The sequence below is a fragment of the Lagenorhynchus albirostris genome, chromosome 5 (genome assembly GCF_949774975.1).
Source record: "Lagenorhynchus albirostris chromosome 5, mLagAlb1.1, whole genome shotgun sequence".
Taxonomy (NCBI): Eukaryota; Metazoa; Chordata; class Mammalia; order Artiodactyla; family Delphinidae; genus Lagenorhynchus; species Lagenorhynchus albirostris.
In genome coordinates this window covers 25,204,883-25,227,707 of record NC_083099.1, presented here as the reverse complement: position 1 = coordinate 25,227,707, position 22,825 = coordinate 25,204,883, and the positions used below count along the sequence as shown (strand labels likewise).

At 48.0% G+C, this 22,825-nt stretch overlaps 1 protein-coding gene across 4 annotated transcripts in view; it reads left to right on the top strand.

The window, feature by feature from the left end:
- The first annotated feature begins 16,148 nt into the window (after positions 1–16,148).
- The window catches only part of PXYLP1 (2-phosphoxylose phosphatase 1), a 68,316-nt gene continuing 61,639 nt past the window's right edge, over positions 16,149–22,825 (top strand). For 2 of the 4 annotated variants that reach the window (XM_060149720.1, XM_060149723.1), the window contains exons 1-3: positions 16,152–16,208; positions 16,598–16,812; positions 17,382–17,632. The gene's annotated coding sequence lies outside the window, so the exon portion shown is untranslated. Of the gene's footprint in view, positions 16,209–16,597; positions 16,813–17,381; positions 17,633–22,825 lie in introns of all 4 variants that reach the window. The other 2 variants (XM_060149722.1, XM_060149721.1) reach the window with 2 other exon arrangements.

Here is a 22,825-nt window from a genome sequence, read left to right as displayed (position 1 = left end):
AAATAAACAACCTAACTTTACACCTAAAGCAATTAGAAAAAGAAGAACAAAAAACCCCTAAAAGTTAGCAGAAGGAAAGAAATCATAAAGATCAGATCAGAAATCAGTGAAAAAGAAATGAAGGAAACAATAGCAAAGATCAATAAAAGTAAAAGCTGGTTCTTTGAGAAGATAAACAAAATTGATAAACCATTAGCCAGATTCATCAAGAAAAAAAGGAGAAGATTCAAATCAACAGAATTAGAAATGAAAATGGAGAAGGAACAAGTGACACTGCAGAAATACAAAGGATCATGAGGGATTACTACAGACAACTATATGCCAATAAAATGGACAACCTGGAAGAAATGGACAAATTCTTAGAAAAGCACAACCTTCCGAGACTGAACCAGGAAGAAATAGAAAATAAAAACAGACTAATCACAAGCACTGAAATTGAAACTGTGATGAAAAATCTTCCATGAAACTAGGCTTCCCTGGTGGTGTAGTGGTTGAGAGTCCGCCCTCTGATGCAGGGGACACGGGTTCATGCCCCAGTCCAGGAAGATCCCACATGCCACAGAGCGGCTGGGCCCGTGAGCCGTGGCCACTGAGCCTGTGAGTCCGGAGCCTGTGCTCCACAATGGGAAAGGCCACAACAGTGAGAGGCCCGTGTACCGCAAAAAAAAAAAAAAAAGAAAAAAAAAATCTTCCAAGAAACAAAAGCTCAGGACCAGATGGCTTCACGGGTGAATTCTATCAAACATTTAGAGAAGAGCTAACACCTATCCTTCTCAAACTCTTCCAAAATATAGCAGAGAGAGGAAAACTCCTAAACTCATTCTACGAGGCCACCATCATCCTGATACCAAAACCAGACAAAGATGTCACAAAAAAAGAAAACTACAGGCTAATATCACTGATGAACATAGATGCAAAAATCCTCAACAAAATACTAGCAAACAGAATCCAACAGCACATTAAAAGGATCAAACATCATGTTCAAGTGGCATTTATCCCAGGAATGTAAGGATTCTTCAATATATGCTAATGAATCAATATGATACACCATATTAACAAATTGAAGGATAAAAACCATATGATAATCTCAATAGATGCAGAAAAAGCTTTTGACAAAATTCAACACCCATTTATGATAAAAACTCTCCAGAAGGTAGGTATAGAAGGAACTTACCTCAACATAATAAAGGTCATATATGACAAACCCACAGCCAGCATCATTCTCAATGGTGAAAAACTGAAACCATTTCCTCTAAGATCAGGAACAAGACAAGGTTGCCTATTCTCACCGCTATTATTCAACATAGTTTTGGAAGCTTTAGCCATGGCAATCAGCGAAGAAAAAGAAATAAAGGGAATCTAAATAGAAAAAGAAGAAGTAAAACTGTCACTGTTTGCAGATGACAGGATACTATACATAGAGAATCCTAAAGATGCTACCAGAAAACTACTAGAGCTAATCAATGAATTTGGTAAAGTAGCAGGATACAAAATTAATGCACAGAAATCTCTTGCACTCCTATACACTAATGATGAAAAAGGTGAAAGAAATAAAGGAAACACTCACATTTACCACTGCAACATAAAGAATAAAATACCTAGGAATAAACCTACTTAAGGGGACAAAAGACCTGTATGCAGAAAACTAAAAGACACTGATGAAAGAAATTAAAAACAATACAAACAGATGGAGAGATATACCATGTTCTTGGATTGGAAGAGTCAACATTGTGAAAATGACTATACTACCCAAACCAATCTACAGATTCAATGCAATCCCTATCAAACTACCAGTGGCATTTTTCACAGAACTAGAACAAAAAATTTCACAATCTGTATGGAAACACAAAAGACCCCGAATAGCCAAAGCAACCTTGAGAAAGAAAAACGGAGCTGGAGGAATCAGGCTCCCTGACTTCAGACTATACTACAAAGCTACAGTAATCAAGACAGTATGGTACTGGCATAAAAACAGAAATATAGCTCAATGGAACAGGATAGAAATCCCAGATATAAACCCCCACACACATGGTCACCTTATCTTTGGTAAAGGAGGCAAGAATATACAATGAAGAAATGACAGCCTCTTCGGTAAGTTGTGCTGGGAAAACTCGACAACTACATGTAAAAGGATGAAATTAGAATGCTCCCTAACACCATACACAAAAATAAACTCAAAATGGATTAAAGACCTAAATGTAAGCCCAGACACTATAAAACTCTTAGAGGAAAACATAGGCAGAACACTCTATGACATACATCACAGCAAGATCCTTTTTGACCCACCTCCTAGAGAAATGGAAATAAAAACAAAAATAAACAAATGGGACCTAATGAAACTTAAAAGCTTTTGCACAGCAAAGGAAACCATAAACAGATGAAGAAGCAGCCCACACAATGAGAGAAAATATTTGTAAACAAAGCAACTGGTAAGGGATTAATCTCCAAAATATACAAGCAGCTCATGCAGCTCAATATCAAAAAAACAAACAACCCAATCCAAAAATAAGCAGAAGACCTAAATAGACATTTCTCCAAAGAAGATATACAGATTGCTAACAAACTAATGAAAGGATGCAGAACATCACTAATCATCAGAGAAATGCAAATCAAAACTACAATAAGGTATCACCTCATACTGGTCAGAATGGCCACCATCAAAAAATCTAGAAACAATAAATGCTGGAGAGGGTGGGGAAAAAAGGGAACACTCTTGCACTGCTGGTGGGAATGTAAATTGATACAGCCACTATGGAGAACACTATGGAGGTTCCTTAAAAAACTAAAAATAGAACTACCATATGACCCAGCGATCCCACTACTGGGCATATACCCTGAGAAAACCATAATTCAAAAAGAGACATGTACCACAGTGTTCACTGCAACACTATTTACAATAGCCAGGACATGGAAGCAACCTAAGTGTCCATCAACAGACTAATGGATAAAGAAGATAGAGTACGTATATACAATGGAATATTACTCAGCCATAAAAAGAAACGAAATTGAGTTATTTGTAGTGAGGTGGATGGACCTAGTGTCTGTCATACAGAGTGAAGTGAGTCAGAAAGAGAAAAACAAATACTGTATGCTAACACATCTATATGGAATCTAAAAAAAAAAAAAAAAGGGTTCTGAAGAACCTAGGGGCAGGACAGGAATAAAAACGCAGATGTAGAGAGTGGACCTGAGGACACAGGAAGGGGGAAGGGTAAGCTGGGACGAAGTGAGAGAGTGGCACTGACATATATACACTACCAAATGTGAAATAGATAGCTAGTGGGAAGCAGCTGCATAGCACAGGGAGATCAGCTCGGTGCTTTGTGACCACCTAGAGGGGTGGGATAGGGAGAGTGGGAGGGAGATGCAAGAAGGAGGGGAAATGGGGATATATGTATATGTATAGCTGATTCACTTCGTTATACAGCAGCAACTAACACACCATTGTAAAGCAATTATACTCCAATAAAGATGTTAATAAATAAATAAATAAATAATAAATAAAGTCAAAACTGGCTGTGGCTTCTTCCCCACCACCACTCTCTTATACCGGAGGGTCAGAGGGGGAAGGAATTTCTCTCCTTCTCCTGAGCCTGGCAGAGACTGGGGTACTGCAGAGACTCACAGGAGGTGCCCATTGCTTGGCTGAACATGTGGTCTTTGGCCACGTAAAAGGAGGTCTGGGGTGATTTAAGTGTAGAGGCTGGGGAGGGCAACAGTGCTCTGAAAAAGAAGTGGGGGAGGAGTGTTGCCATTGCTGGGCTGTGAACAAAAGCGAAGCAGAGGGCAAGGGAGAGTGGCGCCCCGAAGACGTACTCGAATTGGCACAAGTCAGCTAGACTGAGGGAATTTTACAAACAGGAAATTCTAACGTTCAATTTTAGGTTGTTTGTACTTCTATGATCTAAACTCCATTGGTGGCCAAAATGATCAGTAAAATCTACCATACCCATGATGCTTTGTATGAGCGGTATGACTTCCCTCTCAGATCCCCAGAGTTGGTATAAAGATTATTTTAAATTGAAAGCATTTGAGCAACAGAAGATGTGGAAAGAAACCTTATCTGACTAAAGTAGAGCCGCCCCAAAACACAGCTGCTGAATCCCCTCCCAGGGAGTTTCTTGCGAATATACAGCTGCCTAGAAGACCAACTGCCCATTCCCCATAGCATCAAAAAGCCCGGTAGAGGGACTTCCCTGGAGGTCCAATGGTTAAGACTCTGTGCTTCCACTGCAAGGGGCACAGTTTCGGTCCCTGGTCAGGGAATTAAGATCCTGCATGCTGCTCGGCACGGCAAAAAAAAAAAAAAGCCCAGTAGAATTTCCCACCATACTTTCCCACTGAAGCACTAACTCCCACTTTTGTTAAGTATATATATTTTTTAGTTTGAACTATTTTGTGAGTTTTTCCTTTACTAGAATCTCCTGCTTTCACGTGTGAAAATAAACCTTGTCTTTTCTCCTGTTGGTCTGGCTTTTCTCAGTTAATTTGCAGGCCCCCAATCATAGGACACAAGTTGGAAGAGGAAAAGTCTTCTTCCCAACAGTGGTTTTATGTGGGCATTAAAAAAGGGGAGGTATGGAGTAGGGAGGAGGGGGCAGTCAGCCGGAGGGATGGGAGTAAGGCTGAGGGGCCCACTGAGGCAGGCACTCAGGACCAGAAGGGATGGGGGGATATGAGCCCCCAGGTATATGCAGACAATTTTTGGGTGAATGTGGGAAGGGGGTTAACATTTGATGGTGTGCCGGCCGGATGCTGAAAGACCACCCCTCCTTAGAAGTGGGGGCGAAGTCACCTGCTGAGAGTGTGAGGGGAGGGGCGGGGCTGGAGCTTGGAGAGGTTTACAAAGACCTGCTGTGGCACTTTGGGGGCAGAATTCCTGCGGCATTGAGGACCCAGCTGAGTTGCATCCATGGGGTTATATGCTGCCAGCCAGAGATTGTGGGACGTTCCCCCAGAAACTCTCAGCCACAGGGAGGTGGGCACAGTGGAGCAGACACTTGGATTCCTTCAGAACTGGGGATTTGGGGGGTTGAATAAGATTACAGAGGGGCAAGGAGGTGGAGGATACCGTGAGAGGGAGGAAAGCTTGCGTGAAGGGCTGTGAAGCCTGGCGGGAGTCTACTAAATGCTTGCAGATCTCGCGGAAGTGAGGGGCAGGTAGGGGGGAGGAGGGAGGGAGAGCTGAAGATGGGCTGGGTTTAGAACGTGTAACGGGGATTCAGGGTGCTCATCGTGGAGAGCAGCTAAGGCTACGTGACGGGAGGTGTGCAGTGTGGCTATGGGAATGGGTGGCTCAGGTAGGAGAAGGTGAAGGTCCTGGGAAACATAGCCGTCTAGGACCTGAGAGGCTAAGATATTGGGAGGGTCAGCCCTGTAGGCACTGGAGCCCCCGGGCTAGTGACAGTACCTGGAAGAAGGCAGCCCGGAGGGTAACACAAGTCAGCCCTAAGCAGGGGTAGAGGGCGATGTGGTTGTATGGCAGAACCCCAAGGAGAGGGGATTTCATGCCAGCTGGTTTGGGAGTGCCAGGAGGAGTAGGAAGACTGGGGTTATGAGGCACGAAGGAGGTGAGTTACCTGCAGCGAGGAAACCTGCATGGGAGCAGTGGCCCAGGGGCTAGACAGTGAAGGCAGATGCTGGAGGAGGACTTGGGTTAGAGGGGAAGGACGAGGGGTTGTTTTCTGTGAAGCAAGGGTTCCCGGGGGCTCAGTTTGAGGAACTGGCTGGTCCCCACTGCCACGTGATTGCCTGACTGCTCTGTCGTTTTGGGGTTTTTTAACTTATTTATTTATTTATTTATTTGCGGTACAAGGGCCTCTCACTGCTGTGGCCTCTCCCGTTGCGGAGCACAGGCTCCGGACGCGCAGGCTCAGCGGCCATGGCTCACGGGCCCAGCCGCTCCGCGGCATGTGGGATCCTCCCAGACCGGGGCACAAACCCGTGTCCCCTGCATCGGCAGGCGGACTCTCAACCACTGCGCCACCAGGGAAGCCCTTTAATTTATTTTTAAAATTTTAATTTTGTTGGGGTATAGTTGATTTACAATGTTTGTTAAGTTTCAGGCATACAGCAAAGTGATTCAGTTATACATATATATATATATATATATATATATATATATATATATATATATCTTCATTCTTTTGACAGACATGACTAATGGATCATTGCACTCTTCTCTGGTGAATCCTGAAGCGGTCTCAACCTAGTTTTCCCAGAAAGTCACCACCAATGGATTGGATCAAGGGTCAGCAAACTACAGTCTGCAGACAAATCTGACCCACTGCCTGTTTCTGTAAATAAAGTTTTATTGGCACACAACCACACCAGCTCATTTATTTATTGTCTGTGACTGCTTTCCTGGGGCAAGGGCAAGGGTGAGTCATTGTGACAGAGCTGGTATAGCCCAGAAAGCCGAAAATATTTACTATTTGCCTCTTAAGAAAACTGTAGCTTGATTACAGCCTGAATGAGAGATTAAATACACTTATTCTTCCTGGATTCGAGGAATACTCTGCTCAGGACTAACTGCATTCTTTAACTTTTTCCCTATCTTGTTTTCTTTTGTGACGTTGAAAAAGGGTGACTTGAATTAAATTGCCAAGAGTGCACTATTTTTCAATGTACGGCCAATGAATTTTCACATATGAATACATTCATGTCGCCACCAGCCACATCATGATAAAGTATATGTCCAGCCTCCAGAAGGTTTTTCTGTGCCCTTTCTCAGTCAGTATCTGCCACCCTGAGGTCACCTCTACTCGGACCTTTCCTTTTCTTCACGGCAATAATTTACTAATTTACTTATTAATAATTTATTAATTTACTTATTTACAACTAGAAGGGAATGTCCATGAAGACAGCAAACTCTCTGCCTTGTCTACCAGTGTGTCCATGTCACTTAGAACATCGGTAGGGGCTTGTATTAGTTATCTACTACTGTGCAACAACTCATCACAAAGCTAGTGGCTTAAAACAACACGTATTTATTATCTCTGTGTTTGTGTGGGTCGAGAATCCAGGCATGGCTTAGCTGAGTCTTCTGCTCCAGGATATCTCATGAGGCTGCAGTCAAGGGGTTGGCCAGGGCTGGAGTCTCATTTGAAGGCATGATTGGGAAAGAATCTACTTCCAAACTCACGTGGTTGTTGGCTGGATTCAGTTCCTTCCGGGTTGTTGGAATGAGGGCCTCAGTTCCTATCTGGATGTTGGTCAGAGTCTGCCCTCAGTTGCTTGCCAGAGGGGGGTCTCTCCATAGTGCAGTTCACTATATGGCATCTTGCTTCATCAAAGCCAGTGAGGGAGAGAGTCAGCTAACAAGACAGAAGTTACGTCTTATGTAACATAATCGCAGAAGTGTCATCTCATCCCCTTTGCCCTATTCTATTGTTTAGAAGCAAGTCACAGGTCCTGCCATCACTCAAGGTGAGGGGGTGACACAAGGGTGTGAATCTCAGGAGGTGGGCATCACTGGGGGACGTTTTAGCGTCTATCTGCCACATTACTTGCTCAATAAATGCCAAATATTACTAAATCCAACGTTAAACGATGGCGCTGGGCAGGAGAGCTGTAAGAGTCAATATTCTTGCAGTTCCTCTCTTACACAATGTAGAACTTCTGTGAAATTTACTTGTTTTTCTCCCCCCAACTTCCTTCTGATACTTTGTCACCGGCCTGGTCTGCTAGCCTGTGTGGGCTGCCCCAGGTTTTGAGGATTCACTCAAGGGAAGTGACCCACACACAACCCAGGCCCTTCAAGAATCTACAACCCGAAGATCACCATTCACAGAGCTTATTCTTTATACGCCAGGACCTCTGGAATTAATGAGTTGTATCTTATTTATTCTGTGCTGGAAGCGGTGTTCTTGAATGGGCACTTTGCATTTATGAGGTCTTGTTGCTAGCCAAGTTAATAATGCATCTAATAAAAAAAAGAAAGAAAGAAACATCATTCAGTTGGGTAGATCTTATTAATATGATTCAATTTTAAAAGGGCCATTGCTTCAGAGTCTTGATGTCTGGGATGCCGTTAAAGAAAAACAATTTTTCAAGTCACCATGACAACAGAGAGACCCCCCCCCTTCTACACCCCTTTGAATCAATTACAGATTTGTCCATGTAAGAGATTGGAACACATCCAGCTTCTTGGAAATTCTTTTCTGCCTCCTTTGGCCAAAGCCCTGGCTTGTTGTCCAGAGTGAGCAGGAGCCTCAAATCCATCAATATTTACTGATGAAGTCGTTGCCATTCATGAACAGGAACAGGAACATGAACAGGAACTTGATCAGCAGACGTTTATTGATCACGAGAAACTCTGGGGGATTCAGCGCCATCACCATCTGAGAAGCTTACAGGCCTACTGCAGTGACGAGGCACAGCCACGCGAGGCAGCAGGAGCTGCATGGGGCCCGCCTCTGGGTTGTACAGACCCTGCTGAAGGACCTGGGACCTGCACAAAGGACCCTGGTGAAGAACCATGATGTCGTGACATGCACGCTGGACAGTTCTGCCCTGCGAGGCGCATCTTGATCTGTGGGGGAGGGCTGCAGTGATGCGAGGGTTGGGGAAACCTACCCTGGGCCTTGATGTTATACAAACTCAACCAGCAGATTGCTGGGTCACCCAGGCATGCCCTTTAACCTCTCTAGCCATTACTTTTATCCCTTACCTAAAATGGGATTACATTTTTTCCTGCTGAACCCACAGCGATCACATTGCGATCTGTTGCTTGTTTGGCCAGATGTCTCCCCAGACAAGCCTTGGAGGCTGTTCCGGCAGTGACGATTCACTGTTGTCTTCGAGGCCCCCAGCACAGTACTGGGCATGTCCTAGGCACTCAATAAATGAATGCATGGGGAGTGGAGGCTTCTTGCAACCTCTCCATTCTTTGCCCACTCCTCCACACTGCCCTTATGCTGGCCTCTCACTCTTCCAAAGGGACTTGGGTCCATCCCCCCTTTGGTTCCCCAGAACAGCAGGGAGCACCCCAGTTGTCCCAGGCCTGCTTTCCACTCTACCCCAGATATGGTTCAACTCAGCTTCTCTGCCTTGGACCATTTTGCAACCCAGGGAGGCTCCAAGGGCGTGGGATAGGGTGTTGGAGGCAGGTAGGATGGATAGAGAGAAGGGGCAGAGGAGGGAGGGTGAGGGCTGTGTAGCTCCTTGCTCCCTGTAAGATGTATGAGAATATACTGGGTGCTCTGGTATTGAGGGAGCAGCTAGATCTAATAAGTGCTTTAGTTTCTTGGGAAACTAAAGAGTGGAAGGACTCTTTTGAGCTCTCATCAAAGTCAGGTGGAGAGGTTTTTCACTAAGCCCTCAGCAGGAGAAATGAAAGGAAAACTACATCAAAGCAAATCATCATCTAATTGCTTAAAAGCAGTGATAGAGTGAAAATTATAAAAGCAAGCAGGAGCAAAAAAGACACATTACATAAAGAGGAGGAGAGAGAAGAATGACAGCAGATTCTTGTCGGAAACAATACAGATCAGAAGACAGTGGTGCAACATCTTTAAAGGACCGAAAGAAACAGACGGTCAACCTAGGATTCTATACCCAGAGAAAATATCTTTCAGAAACAAAGGTGAAGTCAAGATATTATTCAAACATAGAAAAGCTGGAAGAATTTATCACCATAAGACGTATAGTACAAGAAATGTTAAAGAGAGTCCTTTAGGCAAAAGGAAAATGATAATAGATGGAAATCTGGGTCTACACAAAGAAATGGAGAGCGCCGGAAATGGTGAATACGTATGTAAGCATAAAATGCCTCTTTCTTATTTTAAAAACCACCTTAAAAGATTGTTGATGTTTTAAAGCAAGAATGATAACAATATATTATGGAGTTTGTAACAAATGTAGATGTAAAATGTATGAAAACAATATTGCAAAGAGCAGGAGGGGGAAACCGAAGCATATTTTAATAGGTTTCTGATACTGACCATCAAGTGGTAAAACAAAACTAGCATGACTGTGATAAGCTAAAAATGTATACTATAACCCTAATACAGCCACTGGAAATAAAAAACCAAAGAGATATAACAAATAAGCAGAGAAGGTAAAAAGAAATAATAAAAAATACTCAACAAAAAAGAAGCAAAAAAATATAGAATGGGACAAACAGAAAACAAATAGTAAAGTGATACCATTAAACCCAACCAAATTATTAATCTCATTAAATAAAAATAGTTTAAACACCTCAAATAAAAGGCAGAGATTGTCGGATTGAATAAAAAAGCAATGTACAACTTTTTGATGCTTACCAAAAAACTACTTTAAATATAAAGACACAAATAGATTAAAGGGAAGAGGGAAGGAAAAGGATGTACCATACTAACCAAAACAAAATTAGAGTGGCTATGTAAACATCAGATGAAGTAGATTTCACATCAAAGAATATTAAAAGGGATAAAGAGATAAAGGGGCAATTCATCAAGTGTACATAAAAATCCAAAACATTTCTGCACCTAATAAAAGCTTAAAAACACATGAAGCAAAACTTAATAGGTCTGAAAGGAGAAATAAATTAGTTATAGTAATTATAGTAGACATCAACTACTCACTCAATAATTTTTAAAAATTAATTAATTAATTTTACTTTTGGCTGCATTGGGTCTTCGTTGCTGCACGTGGGCTTCCTCTAGTTGCAGAGAGCGGGGGCTACTCTTCGTTGCAGTGCACAGGCTTCTCATTGCGGTGGCTTCTCTTGTTGCGGAGCACGGGCTCTAGGCACGTGAGCTTCAGTAGTTGTGGCTCGCGGGCTCTAGAGCGCAGGCTCAGTAGTTGTGGTGCACGGGCTCAGTTGCTCCGCAGCATGTGGGATCTTCCCGGACCAGAGCTCGAACCCGTGTCCCCTGCATTGGCAGGCGGATTGTTAACCACTGTACCACCAGGGAAGTCTCTCACTCAATAACTGATAGAAAAAAAAATTAGTGAGGATCTGGAAGAGCTGAAAAACACTACTGAATTAATTTGCCTTTGTATGACATTCCACCCAATAATAGCAGAATGTACATCCTTTTCCATTACTGTGATTGATTTGGGGCAAATCGATTACCCTCTGTCTCTCTTTTTCTCTGAACATAGAATTCGACATTGGCAATGACTTCCTTTCAGCATTCTAAGGCTGTTTCCTAGCTTCCATCTTTTCTGTTTTGGGTCCTAACAGGAAGTCTGGGGTGTCAGCTGGGCCTCACTTCTCTCATGGACACTGACCTCCCGTGTTTGGTCTCCCAAGCGGCCATGAGATCGCAGAAGGCTCCACCAGATTCCCACTCTCCTCCTGTCTCCTTTCTGCTTGGCTTCTAATTGTAAAATGAGAGGGATGGGCTCCTGGCCCATTCATCCATGCATCCAATTTCTATACGTCAGTTTTTGGCACTTTGGGCACTGTTGTAGATGAAATAGACAGCCGAAATCCTTGTTGTCCTTTTACGATTTCTAAATAAGATCTGTGTGAGTTCATCTAGTGCTTGTTTGTTTCTTTTCTCCTTAGAAACATCTTTTGGTTGGGCTCAGAGGTCAGAGGACAAAAATGAATATTTAGACCTATGAATCAGCGGATGACTTCAGTTCTTTGTGATTTTTAAATTTTATTTTATTTTTTTATTTTTGCTGTGTTGGGTCTCCGTTTCTGTGCAAGGGCTTTCTCTAGTTGTGGCAAGCGGGGGCCACTCTTCATCGCGGTGTGTGGGCCTCTCACTATCGCGGCCTCTCTTGTTGCGGAGCACAGGCTCCAGACGCGCAGGCTCAGTAGTTGTGGCTCACGGGCCTAGTTGCTCCGTGGCATGTGGGATCCTCCCAGACCAGGGCTCGAACCCGTGTCCCCTGCATTAGCAGGCAGATTCTCAACCACTGCGCCACCAGGGAAGCCCCTCTTTGTGAATTTTTTGGCTCAAGGTCAGGTTTGAAGCCATCTCTTATTTTTATTTAACGTGGTTATTTTGTGTTCTGTTCTTCCAGATTTGCCTTTCTAATTAGATTTCACCCAGATAGATGGTAAAAGGAGTTTGCGCTCCCTGGCTGCTCTTAGGAGGGGCAGGGGCTTGTATAATAAGCCTGCTGGGGTGGGGGAAAGAGGTTGCAGCTGGTAGCAAGTACAATGAATCATGCACACATAAATAATAGAGCACAGACCACCCTGGAGCTGGGAGGCCAGGATTGCAGTTTTGAAAAGTATACGTGTGGTAGCGAGAGTGCAGGATTTTTGAAAGAACCTAAGAAATGACTCCTAACCTTTTGCAGGATATTTATATCCTTGAGGCCCTGGGGTCACCAATGGTGAAATGGAAACATGTATGGATTAGTCTTCTCATTTTAAATCTTAGTTTGATGTTTACTATATTATTTGACACCAATTTATTGCAGATAATTAAAATTTTCATCTTTATGTGTACTTAGTCTTTTCCCAAGTTTTCACAATGAATGGGAACTTTTATAATCAGAGAAACAAAACCCATGGTACCTGGAACTTAAGAATAACATTTGTCATCTAGATATTGCGGTGGTCACAAAAGAAATGTTTTGTACAGACGTATAACTCTGTCGGAAGGCAGGGCTGTGGGCAGCACAGACCTTTGGAACTTAGAACCTGGTGCTAATACACCACTTCACCTGGGCCCCCAGGGGCCTCCCTGGTATTGTTAAGTGACCTCAGACTCTGTCTGAGACTAACTGTCTTCCCCCAGTCAACCCTTTCAGGGTGGGAGCAGTAGCCCATTGTTCCTCTGAGTCTACAGTGCAGGACAAAGGAGGCTGTACAAATATTTGTTCAGCTTTTTTTTGCTCAACGGGTTGAAACTGAATTGAAGATGGCATCTGCTCCCAGCAGCTCAGGCAGGGACTGCTTGCATCAAACGACAGCAAGTGCTGCCTGCCAGAATATTCATGACTTGGCTGAGTCTGGGACTTTTTTTTTTTTTTTTTTTTTGCGGTACGCGGGCCTCTCTCTGTTGCGGCCTCTCCCGTTGCGGAGCACAGGCTCCGGACGCGCAGGCTCAGTGGCCATGGCTCACGGGCCCAGCCGCTCCGCGGCATGTGGGATCTTCCCGGACTGGGGCACGAACCCGTGTCCCCTGCATCGGCAGGCGGACTCTCAACCACTGCGCCACCAGGGAAGCCCCTGGGACTATTTTTATAAGATGGGAGGGTTCGACTTTGAACAAATTTTGAGTTTCCCTGGGGGGCCAAGATGTGTGTGTGGCAAGGACAAATGCTGGGAATAGAAGGGGAGACTAAGGTTTGGAACCAACGGCACTGCGCTTTTTCCTTTCTACTCTGTTTTATCGTCATCGATGGGCATAGCTTGCTCCTGTATCCGATGAACAAAGATGCTGATGGTTACTCTTTGGCAGGGACCAACGTGCCAGGAGCTGTGCTATGGGTTTGTGCTACTCAGGACTCTTGGGTGCAAGTGATAGTAGAACCAATTCCAGTTTGCTTGGGGAGAAGCAAGGATGTACTGGACATGTACTTGAAAAATCCAGGTCCTAGTTTTAGGAGCAACAGGAAGCTGCCTGTCTCTGGACTCTGTTTTCCTGTGTCGGCTCTGGCTTGGCATCCCCTGGTGCTGGTCAGAAGGCCACCAGCTGCTTCAGGCCCCATCTTACCTCAACAACAACAGAGGAAAGAGGTTTAATGGGGGGAACGGTTTTGAGATGCTGCCCAATATATATTTTCCCTGTGGAAATCTTTTTCTTTCCTGTAGCCCCTTCCTCCTTTAAGTTTCAGCCAAGAAGTGTTACTGTCCCAGGGGCAGGGAAGGGTGGGTACCGCTCCAAACCCAAAATCCACAGGGAGGAGGGAGAGGACACCTCCTTCAGAACGGAAGGGGGGATTAAGCCATCAGAGAATAGGGAAAGTGAGGAAAGAGATTGAGAGAGTGAGTCTAGGAAGAATATGACGTCTGGTTCCCTGAGGGGCCTGAGGCCATCTCCGTACCAAGTCTTGACTTACGGAGGGGGTATGATACAAAGACAGAAATCCCAGATAGGCTGAGGAGGAAGCTGTAAAGAGAGAGGGCCTGTGCCCCACTTCTTGTTTGGAACAAAACACCCCGTGCCAACACAGGAGGGCTGCAGCTAGGTGAAGCGTATTGTGGTATACTTTGTGGGGAAATGGTTAGCAATGGTGTCCCGTGTCACCTTCAGTCCCACTGTGACAGAGAAGGGATCCAGGAGCAGGCACTGGTTCCCTGTGGAGGATGAGAAGGTAGCAGAGAGGGGGCGCTCACAGTGTCTGGGAGAACAGGATGGACAGGTGACCCAGTCGTGCCAAGCAGAGTCGGGACACAGGCCTGCGGGAAGGGTGGGCAAAGAGAAGCCGTTTTTCTGCTGGCCTTGCTGCTGCGAGGTTGTGAGCCTGGATCTGCTGGGGTCTCGCATGGAGCCTGAGAGTATAGCTCACATGGAAGGAAGCAAAGCTGGGAGATGGAGAGTCCTTGAGGGCTTTGGTTTCCAGGGCCTGAAGCAGACAGTGCCCTGAGCTTTTAATTTACGTAAGTCAATCAATTCCTTTCTGTTTAAGTGAGTGTGAATTGGGTTGCCTGTCATTTAGAGCAGGAAGTGCCCTAACTCATGTAGGGAAGAGGGAGGCAGCACCGGGGAAGGGGTAGAGCCTGGAATTAGTGAGAGGACAGCCAGCGGGATCGTGGAGGGAAGGAGGAGAGGTGTTGGGTGGGGGTGGGGTGCGGTGGACTGAGAAACAGGTGGGAGAGTCTGGGGCAATGCTGAGGTGGACAGTGAAAAGATTTTGTGCTGGGAGGTGCGGTTCATGACTGGGAAGGGGTTGTGTCAGTGGTCAGGGCAGGAAGGAGCTGAGCACAGTGTGGCATCCCAGAAATGGGGAGAGAAAAGCAGGTTATCAGGATTTAGAAGCAAAGCCTCCCTGGACATTGAGCCTTCAGCTGAGGAAGGCAAACCAGGGGGCTGCATAAACGGTGAGACCATAGAGCAGATGCAATTGGGAGCTGGCAAGAGATAGAATTTGGTGCTGGGAGTGCTGAACTGAGATGGAAAGTTCTAAGCAGAAAACCAGAGAGTAGGTAGAAATATGGGTAAAGCATCTCCGTGTCGAGTGTGGATTAGGGAGCCATCAATACAGGAGTGAAAGCAGAGGCCAAGTGAGAAACTCCTCCAGAAAGTGCGCCCGGGAGGTCAATAGTAAATATACTTAGGAGCCTGTTTTCCGCAAGACCAGTTGCTCTAGGGCACGTAGGGGTCACTGCAGTTCCTGAACTGACACCAAAGTCCTGTCTGACAGTCGCAGTTGGTCAGATCATCTCACGCAGAGAAATCAGGTAGGAATCACCACCAGCTGGGACCCAACATTTGAAAGGAATGACCCCCAATACGGTATCATATCAAGTTCAACTGCACGTCTCTCGGGTGTCTTAACAGGGAGTTACAGAAATCAGTCAAGTGCTCTGTGGCTCTCCAGTAGCTCCGAGAACGCTGAGAACCACGGGACGGGAAAGGGGTGGGGAGAGACGTTGCCCGGGCCGCGACCTCCCCAGGGCGCCTGCAGGCCATCCAAAGACAGCAGGGTGACGGTCTAGAGTTGACACACAGGGCCGGATGTGGTGGGAGCCGGAAGAGAAACGTGGAGTAGCCTGCGGGGCGGGGGGGGGGGGGGGGGCAAGGTGGCGAGAATCGTGACAGTTTGTATCAGTCACCGGCAATGGTGGACCCAAAACACTCGCGTCCAGCTCAGCACCGGCCCCCGGGTGGCGCCGGGTCAGGCACACGGTCCACAGGCACCCACACTAGGGCTCCGGGCCGTTTCTGTGTACCCGGCCTAGGCGTGCGTCCATGCATCCCTGATCCCGAGTCCCGCGTCGTTACGCGCGCAGAGGCCCTGCGCTCAGGTGGCCGCGGTCCCCGCGCACTCAGGGTGCCCGTGACCGTGACTTTCACACGCTGGGATCTCTGAAGACTGGCCCATCTCTGGGGCCTGTGTTTGACCTCCTCCAATCAAGTGTCCTCTCCGCAGTCCCTCTGCTCCCTTCCGGCCGGCCGGGCCGCACCGCATCGCCGCCTCCGGGGCGGAGCTCGAGGGCGGCGAGGCCACTAGGGGACGCTGCGCACCGTCGCGCTGCCCCGAAGTCGTTGCGCGCCGCCCTCGCCTCCCCCTGCGCCGGGCGGAGCGGGCGGCGAGCGCGGAGCCGGGCGCGCTGTGGCGGAGCCGGGGCCGGGCCGGGACCATGGGCGGTGAGCGCGGCGCGGGCCGCGGTCGGGGTGGTTACCTTTGAGGCTGAGCGGAGTCTCCCGCGGAGGCTCGAGGCGGGCGGGTGTCCCGGGGTGCCGGTCTCGGAGGCCGAAGGGGTCCTCTGGACGCGCCAAGGCCGGGACGACCGGGCAGTGACTCCGGTGGGAGAGGGGTGGGGGGTCGGGGGCGCGCTTGCGAGCTCCGGGTCTGAACCCCGTTACTGAGCTCCCTCCTCCATCCCCGCCCCTTCCCCAAACCCCAGCCCCCGACTCGCTTCCACTCCCCCACGCCCACGCGCCCGGATCCCAGTCCCCGCCTTCTCATCCACCGCCCCCTCTCCTAGCCCCAGCGCCCCCTAACCCGGCCTACGATTCCGCCGCCCTTTCCCCAGGCCTTTGCCCCGCAGCCTCCGGTGGGTGCCTCCCTTCACCCGCGCTGCGTCCTGCTTCTCCACCTCCAGCCCCGCACCTCGCCTGCCTCCATCCGCGGTCCCGCCCCTCCAGCCCGCTCCTGCCCGGCCCCCGCACTCCTGCCGCCTGATTCCTGCCGGAACTGGAGCTCGCAGGATCCCCCTTCCCCGGCCGTGGCGAGCCAGCTGGTCTCCAGGTAAGGAGGCTGCGGTGACGGCAAGTTCTCTGCCGTCTTCCTCGGGGGTGGGGCCGGCTCCTGCCGGCAGCTACCTGCGCCCGGTAGTCCCGGGGCCCAGCGGAGGGGGCCGCTGCGTGCGCAGGTTAACATTCCGGGATGCTCAGGTTAGGACTGCGTGGTTTACACCCCCGGCGTTGTTTTTGCTCGTGAAATTGCTTAGGTCGCAGTCTTTTAAAGAAGCCGGCTTTGTTACACACACGAAATTGGTTGTGCTTAGAGCTGGTGGCCTTCTTGGCGGCTGCAGCGGTCTTTCAAGGTGTTAAGTGTGGGTGGTTAAAGGATTAGCAGTGCCGGAGGACGTGGAGCCATATATTCCCGCTTCGGCGGGGCGTTTCGAGGGGAGGGAGGACATCCCCGCCTGGGTGGCCAGTGGCTTCGGGAACACAAGGATGCTTTGTAAGCATTCGAAAAGTAAAATCAGGAGAGATGTGGAATCAGATCGCGTGCGAATGGGCAAGTGTGGGGTGGACGGCCAAGGGAGCCTCAAGAAGGCTCCACAACTTGGGAACATCTGTTGCTGTTTGCAGAAGTCCCGCGGGTGAACCCGAGTGTGGAGCAGGCAGTGCCCAGCCAGCCTCACAGACGTGACGTGACTGCGGACGGAGCTTGGCAACAACTCCTCCTCGGAGGTGTTGGTGCCCCGTCAGGACATCTGTGCGAAGAGGATCTAAAGCAGGTGGTTTGAAAAGCCTCGTGTTCCCTGGAGAGAGGTGGAGATGCAGGGTGACAGCCAGAAAGCCAGTGCATGAACCTGCCCCATCCCTTCTCCTGGCTTTCAGTAAGTCTTGGATTAAGTTAATTGCCTATTTTAGAGAAGGGGCTTGTAGGAGTTGTGTCTCTTCTACAGATTAGCTCCTGGCCAGCCCACCCTCACTGATGATGCTTAGGATGCTACTTTTGGGCACCAGGGCCTAGATGGGCCACCTGACCTTTGGAGCACTGCATTTGGAGCATTTGCGGAACTGCGATATCTGCAACTCTTTCTTTTTAGTGATTGGCTCGAAGAGTAATTAACTCAATATTCGTTCACTGTTGAGTAGTGAATTAGTAAGTAATTAGCCCAAGGTCACACTGGGGCTGGGTAGGCTCCCTCTGAGTGCCTACACACTCCTGTGGGTATCCCCTCAACCCCCGCCAGGTTGCTGTGTGATGACTTGTTGAATGTCAGATGCCCCACTGCCCAGGATAACCTTCAGCTGTGGGGTGGAACCATCTTTGCGGCCCCAGACCCAGCCTGGCGCCCTCTAAGTGACAGGTACTCAGTGTTTGTCTAGTAAAGAAGTGGGTGTCTTTCCTGAATCCGGGTTGAGTGCATTACCCATGGTTTTCCATTGTGCTGCACTGTTTCCAAAACATCATCCTTCGATTGATCAGATTTTAAAGAAATACCTTATCTCAACAGAGACATTCATTTCTGTGTATATTGGGGGCAGAGAGCTCAATTTATGGGTCAGGCTTTGACAGCTGGGTCTCTGACCTCAGAGGGCACTCCAGAATTTCCGTGAAGCAAAGCAGTTGTCCTTATGCCACAGCTAGGGTGAGGTGAGGGGCACGGTGGGCAGCTAAGGCTTCCTGCTGAGGGGTGCGTCCCTCACAGCTTAGCCTCTAGGGCCCTGAGCTGTGGCCGCGGCCCCCTTCAGCGTCCCTCATCCCTGCGCATGGTGGGGGAAGCCACTTGCAGAGCCCTGCTGGCTGCTTCAGACCACAGCATCTTCCCTCCAGTGGCTGCTGCCCACACCAGGGAGAGCTGGGAGCGCCTCTTCTTGCACTTTTTGGGCAATCTGATTTGCTGTGCTGTTGCGGGGGAGGGAGGCTGGTGTTTGGGCAAGATGTTTCTGTCCGTGGGAAGTGGCCGTGACCCACTGGCAGGTAGATCAAAGTCTAGCTCTTCGGCCTCTGTCAAAGGCCAGCTCTGGAGAGAACGGCCAGAGGCTAAAGGGGTGGGAGCAACCTGTGTCCCCTTTTCTCAGGAGTATGGAAAGGGCTGGAATTCAGAATGTCCCTTTGATGTGGGAACCTGCACTGCCCACAGGTTCACAGCTGTCATGGGCTTATCTTCCTCACCTGGACTGTCTGTGTTTCCAGGTCTGGCTCATACCCAGGATAACTGCAGCTGGTGAAAATCTGTTTTCTAGAAGACGTTTAATTAATGCCTGCAGTTTGTGAGTGAGAAAGAAAGGGGGGGGGAGCGAGAGAGGAAGAGAGAGAGAGAACTTCCTCTGTGGAGGGGGGTAGGAAAAAGGGTAGCAGAATAGCCAAGGTCCTGAAAACTCACGGAGGTAGACTTCAGCCCCGGGACGAGGCTCTGGGCTGGTGGATGAGGACGTGGGCCCACATGCAGGTGGAGGGGTTGCCATTCGGAGCAAAGTCACTGTGATTGGAAAAACGGCCCCACAGTTACCTGGAATAAGGTGTGCTGGGCCCACTGTTCTGCTTCCTAGAAAGCCTTGAAAGCCAGGTGAGGGCTGGGAGAGCACTGAGCCATTTGAAGGTTTGGATGAGGGTTGTGCCCCTTTGGAAAAGGTGGCTTGAGTGATGCCATGGGTCTGGGATCTGGCCTGGGGGAGGCAGCTCACACCTGAGATGCTGAGGGGAGCGTTCAGGCCGGTGGCCAAAAGAGATGCGGCTGGGAGGGTCTGTGCCCCTGCACTTAGGGGGTGGAGAAGCGGTAACAGCTGCCTTCTGGTAGGATGGTGGGCCTGTTGGCAGAAGCAGCCTCCCGCACACTCTTCTTGAGCCTGCTGGGCAGCCTTGCGGCTGGTGTAGGGCCTGCTAAGGCCCCTCAACCTGGAGATCCTGCAAGGCAGCCACGAGGAGGCACCCGTGAACCGGGAATGACCTGTAGGTCTGCTCTGAGTCCAAAAGGCAGGAGGGCCAGGGTGGCCTGAGCCGCAGACTCCAGGATAGTAAGTAGCCTTCATCCCTAGAACCAGGAGGCTGCTCTGAATCTTCTTGGGCCTTGGTTAGGGAGGCCACTGGCTTTGGAAAAGAAACAGGGCTATCAGTAACGAAGAGAGGAGACATTGCAGGAGCATGGAGGATGTTAATGATTAAAAAGGCATTGAGGGCTTCCCTGCTGGCGCAGTAGTTAAGAATCCTCCTGCCAATGCAGGGGACACGAGTTCGAGCCCTGTTCCGGGAAGATCCCACATGCCGCGGAGCAACTGATCCTGTGCACCGCAACTACTGAGCCTGTGCTCTAGAGCTTGCGAGCCACAACTACTGAGCCTGTGCGCCACAACTACTGAGCCTGCGCTCTAGAGCCCACAAGCTACAACTACTGAGCCCTCGTGCCACAACTACTGAAGCCCACGTGCCCTAGAGCCTGTGCTCCACAAGAGAAGCCACCGCAATGAGAAGCCCACGCACTGCAATGAAGAGTAGTCCCCGCTCACCGCAACTAGAGAAAGCCCGCGTGCAGCAGTGAAGACCTGACACAGCCAAAAATAAATAAGTAAATAAATAAGATTTATTAAGGAAAAAATAAAGGCATTGAGAAAGGACTTGGAGGAGCCTAGTTATGTGGTTTCTGCAGCCAGGAGGCAGCCTTCACCCATATCCTCTACTCCGCAAGGAGTATCTGGGATTCATCCCTGCATTCCGGGCCCGCCCTCCCTCCCTCCTGGTCCCTCTGCCCCACCCTCCTGCACTGCACACATTGATCGAGCCACCTCTGTACTGGTACTAGGGTGGAGGAGAGGTTGGGCAACTCAAATATCTAGTGGTAGCAACTTAGGAACTTGTAAATTCTGTGTGTATTTGCGTAGTCACTTCCCCAACGTATGTGTTCATGTTTCTGTATTATGAGGCATCCTTTTGTCATCTGCTTACCACTCTCTCTGTCTCTGTGTATAACCAACTTCCTTAGAGCCACAATCAACAGCATAGAAACCAGAGCTTTAACGAACAGACTAAGATGAAAATTATTGCACCAGGTTCTGATACCGCCTGCCCCCTCCTGTCCTCTCCTCTCCTGTTTGTGGTCAGACTCGTCATTTACACCCAATTTACAAATAGTTGGAATACTATTTGAACTACCCCTCAATTACATGGAGACATGTGTCTTGCCAGCTAACAGAAACCACAGCTTACTTTCCTAGACCCACCTCATTCTTGGACCTAACACCAAACTTCAGGCCTTCAGAGATAGAGCAGTATCATGTTGAGCTTTTTAACTATAAAGCTCAGATGAAGCTCTGTTTGCTAGTTGTGTCGGCTGCTAATATAGGAGAATTTGAAGTTAGAATAAGACATTTACTGCCTTGTTAACTATGCTTCTAAAATGAAAGGAGCAGTTGGATTAAGGTAGGGGATGTAGAAATGTCTGGAAACTCAGAAGTGATAACAGAGGGACACAGTCTTACAGAAATAAATTAAGCTGTAAACATTGTTACTGAAATGTGGAGAGATAGAAATAGGAACTACGGTAGACGTATATGCAAATACAGAATTCTGACAAGTATAGATTGATAGGTAATAGAAATTGTGGTCTGTCATTTTATTGAAATATATTAATTTTATGGTCATATATTATGCTTATGTAGTAGCTTACCATTTAAATAGGCAACTATGTCCATGATCTTGTTCAGTCCTTCTAGCAAGTCTGGGATCTTCTTAGAGATGGGGACATGGGACCACAGAGTCTTTATAAGAGCTCCCCTAGAATTCAGGTCTCTTGAGTGGAGAAATACTAAGTACGTGGATTTCCTGCTACAGTTGCTTGATAACTCAATGTGGTTACATAGTTATTTGAAAATTACAGAACATCTTTACAATGAGCCGAACAAACAAAAACAGTGTATGCTTAGCGCCATCAGAAACTGTCTGGAAGGATTTTTCAGGGTTTGTGGATGTCAGAGGTTCTCTCTTTTGATTTTAATTTAATTTTTTTTAATCGAAGTATAATTGATTTACAATGTTGTACAGAGGTTCTCTTTTGATGACTTCCTAATACAAAAGTTCCTGTGACTGTGTCCTCAGCACAGTGTAGTGGTTCAGCGTGTAGGCTCTGAAGCCAGATTGGCTTTAAATCCTGGATTTATCATTATTAAACTTGTACCCTTGGACAAGCTACTTAACCTCTCTATGCCTTGGTTTCTTCTCTTCTGTGAAATGGAGGTGATGATAAAACTTACTTCATGGTATTGTTGTGAAGCTGAAATGAGATAGTGCATGACAAGGACTTAGAACACATAGTGCATGCTTAAATGTTAGCTGTTTTTTGTTTGTTTGTTTTTTACTATTCATTCATTCCTTAACATATTCATCCAAAAAACATTTTTGGTACCAACCAACTGCACTGAGATGGTGGGTGTAGGATGACGGGTAAGATACACATAGCCTCTGTCCTCATGGAGCGGAGGATATCACACTTAAGTTCACAGCGAAGGACAGGAATAATAGCGCAGGCATTTCCCAGGCACGCACCTGGCTCCAGGCCACCTTTTATGGCCATGAGAGGCTAGGGTGTAGCCTATGAAGGGTTCACCATGACTGGGGGTGGTGGCGGGGGCTAGCACATGGTCTTCAGCGGGTACACAGTGGTGACGTGGCCTTGCCAACTCTTGAAGACAGGCACTCATTTGACTGGTCTGTGTCTGACACACGCTGGTTGTTCACGTTTTAACTATCACTCTTGGCCTCAGGTTGTTAGTGGGAAGCGTGATACGAGACTGTAAACCCAGTGTTTACTCACCTGGTTTGCCAGCGCTGTTCTTGGTCCTGGTCGACAGCACCAGATGCCCTGACCACTGTTCTGGGCTGGCTCTCTAGCAGCCCTGGAAGCCCACGATTCTATCAGAGACCCAGTTCTTTGAGTGAGGAATGGCACAGCTGCTCCCGAGGGCGGGTAGGGGACTAACCTGAGGCAGAGGCCAGACTACCGCTCACACACAAAATCCAACCGAGTAAATGTGAAGATCTAATTGGCTTTATTCAACGAGTCGTGAATTGGGCAGCATCCCATCTTGTA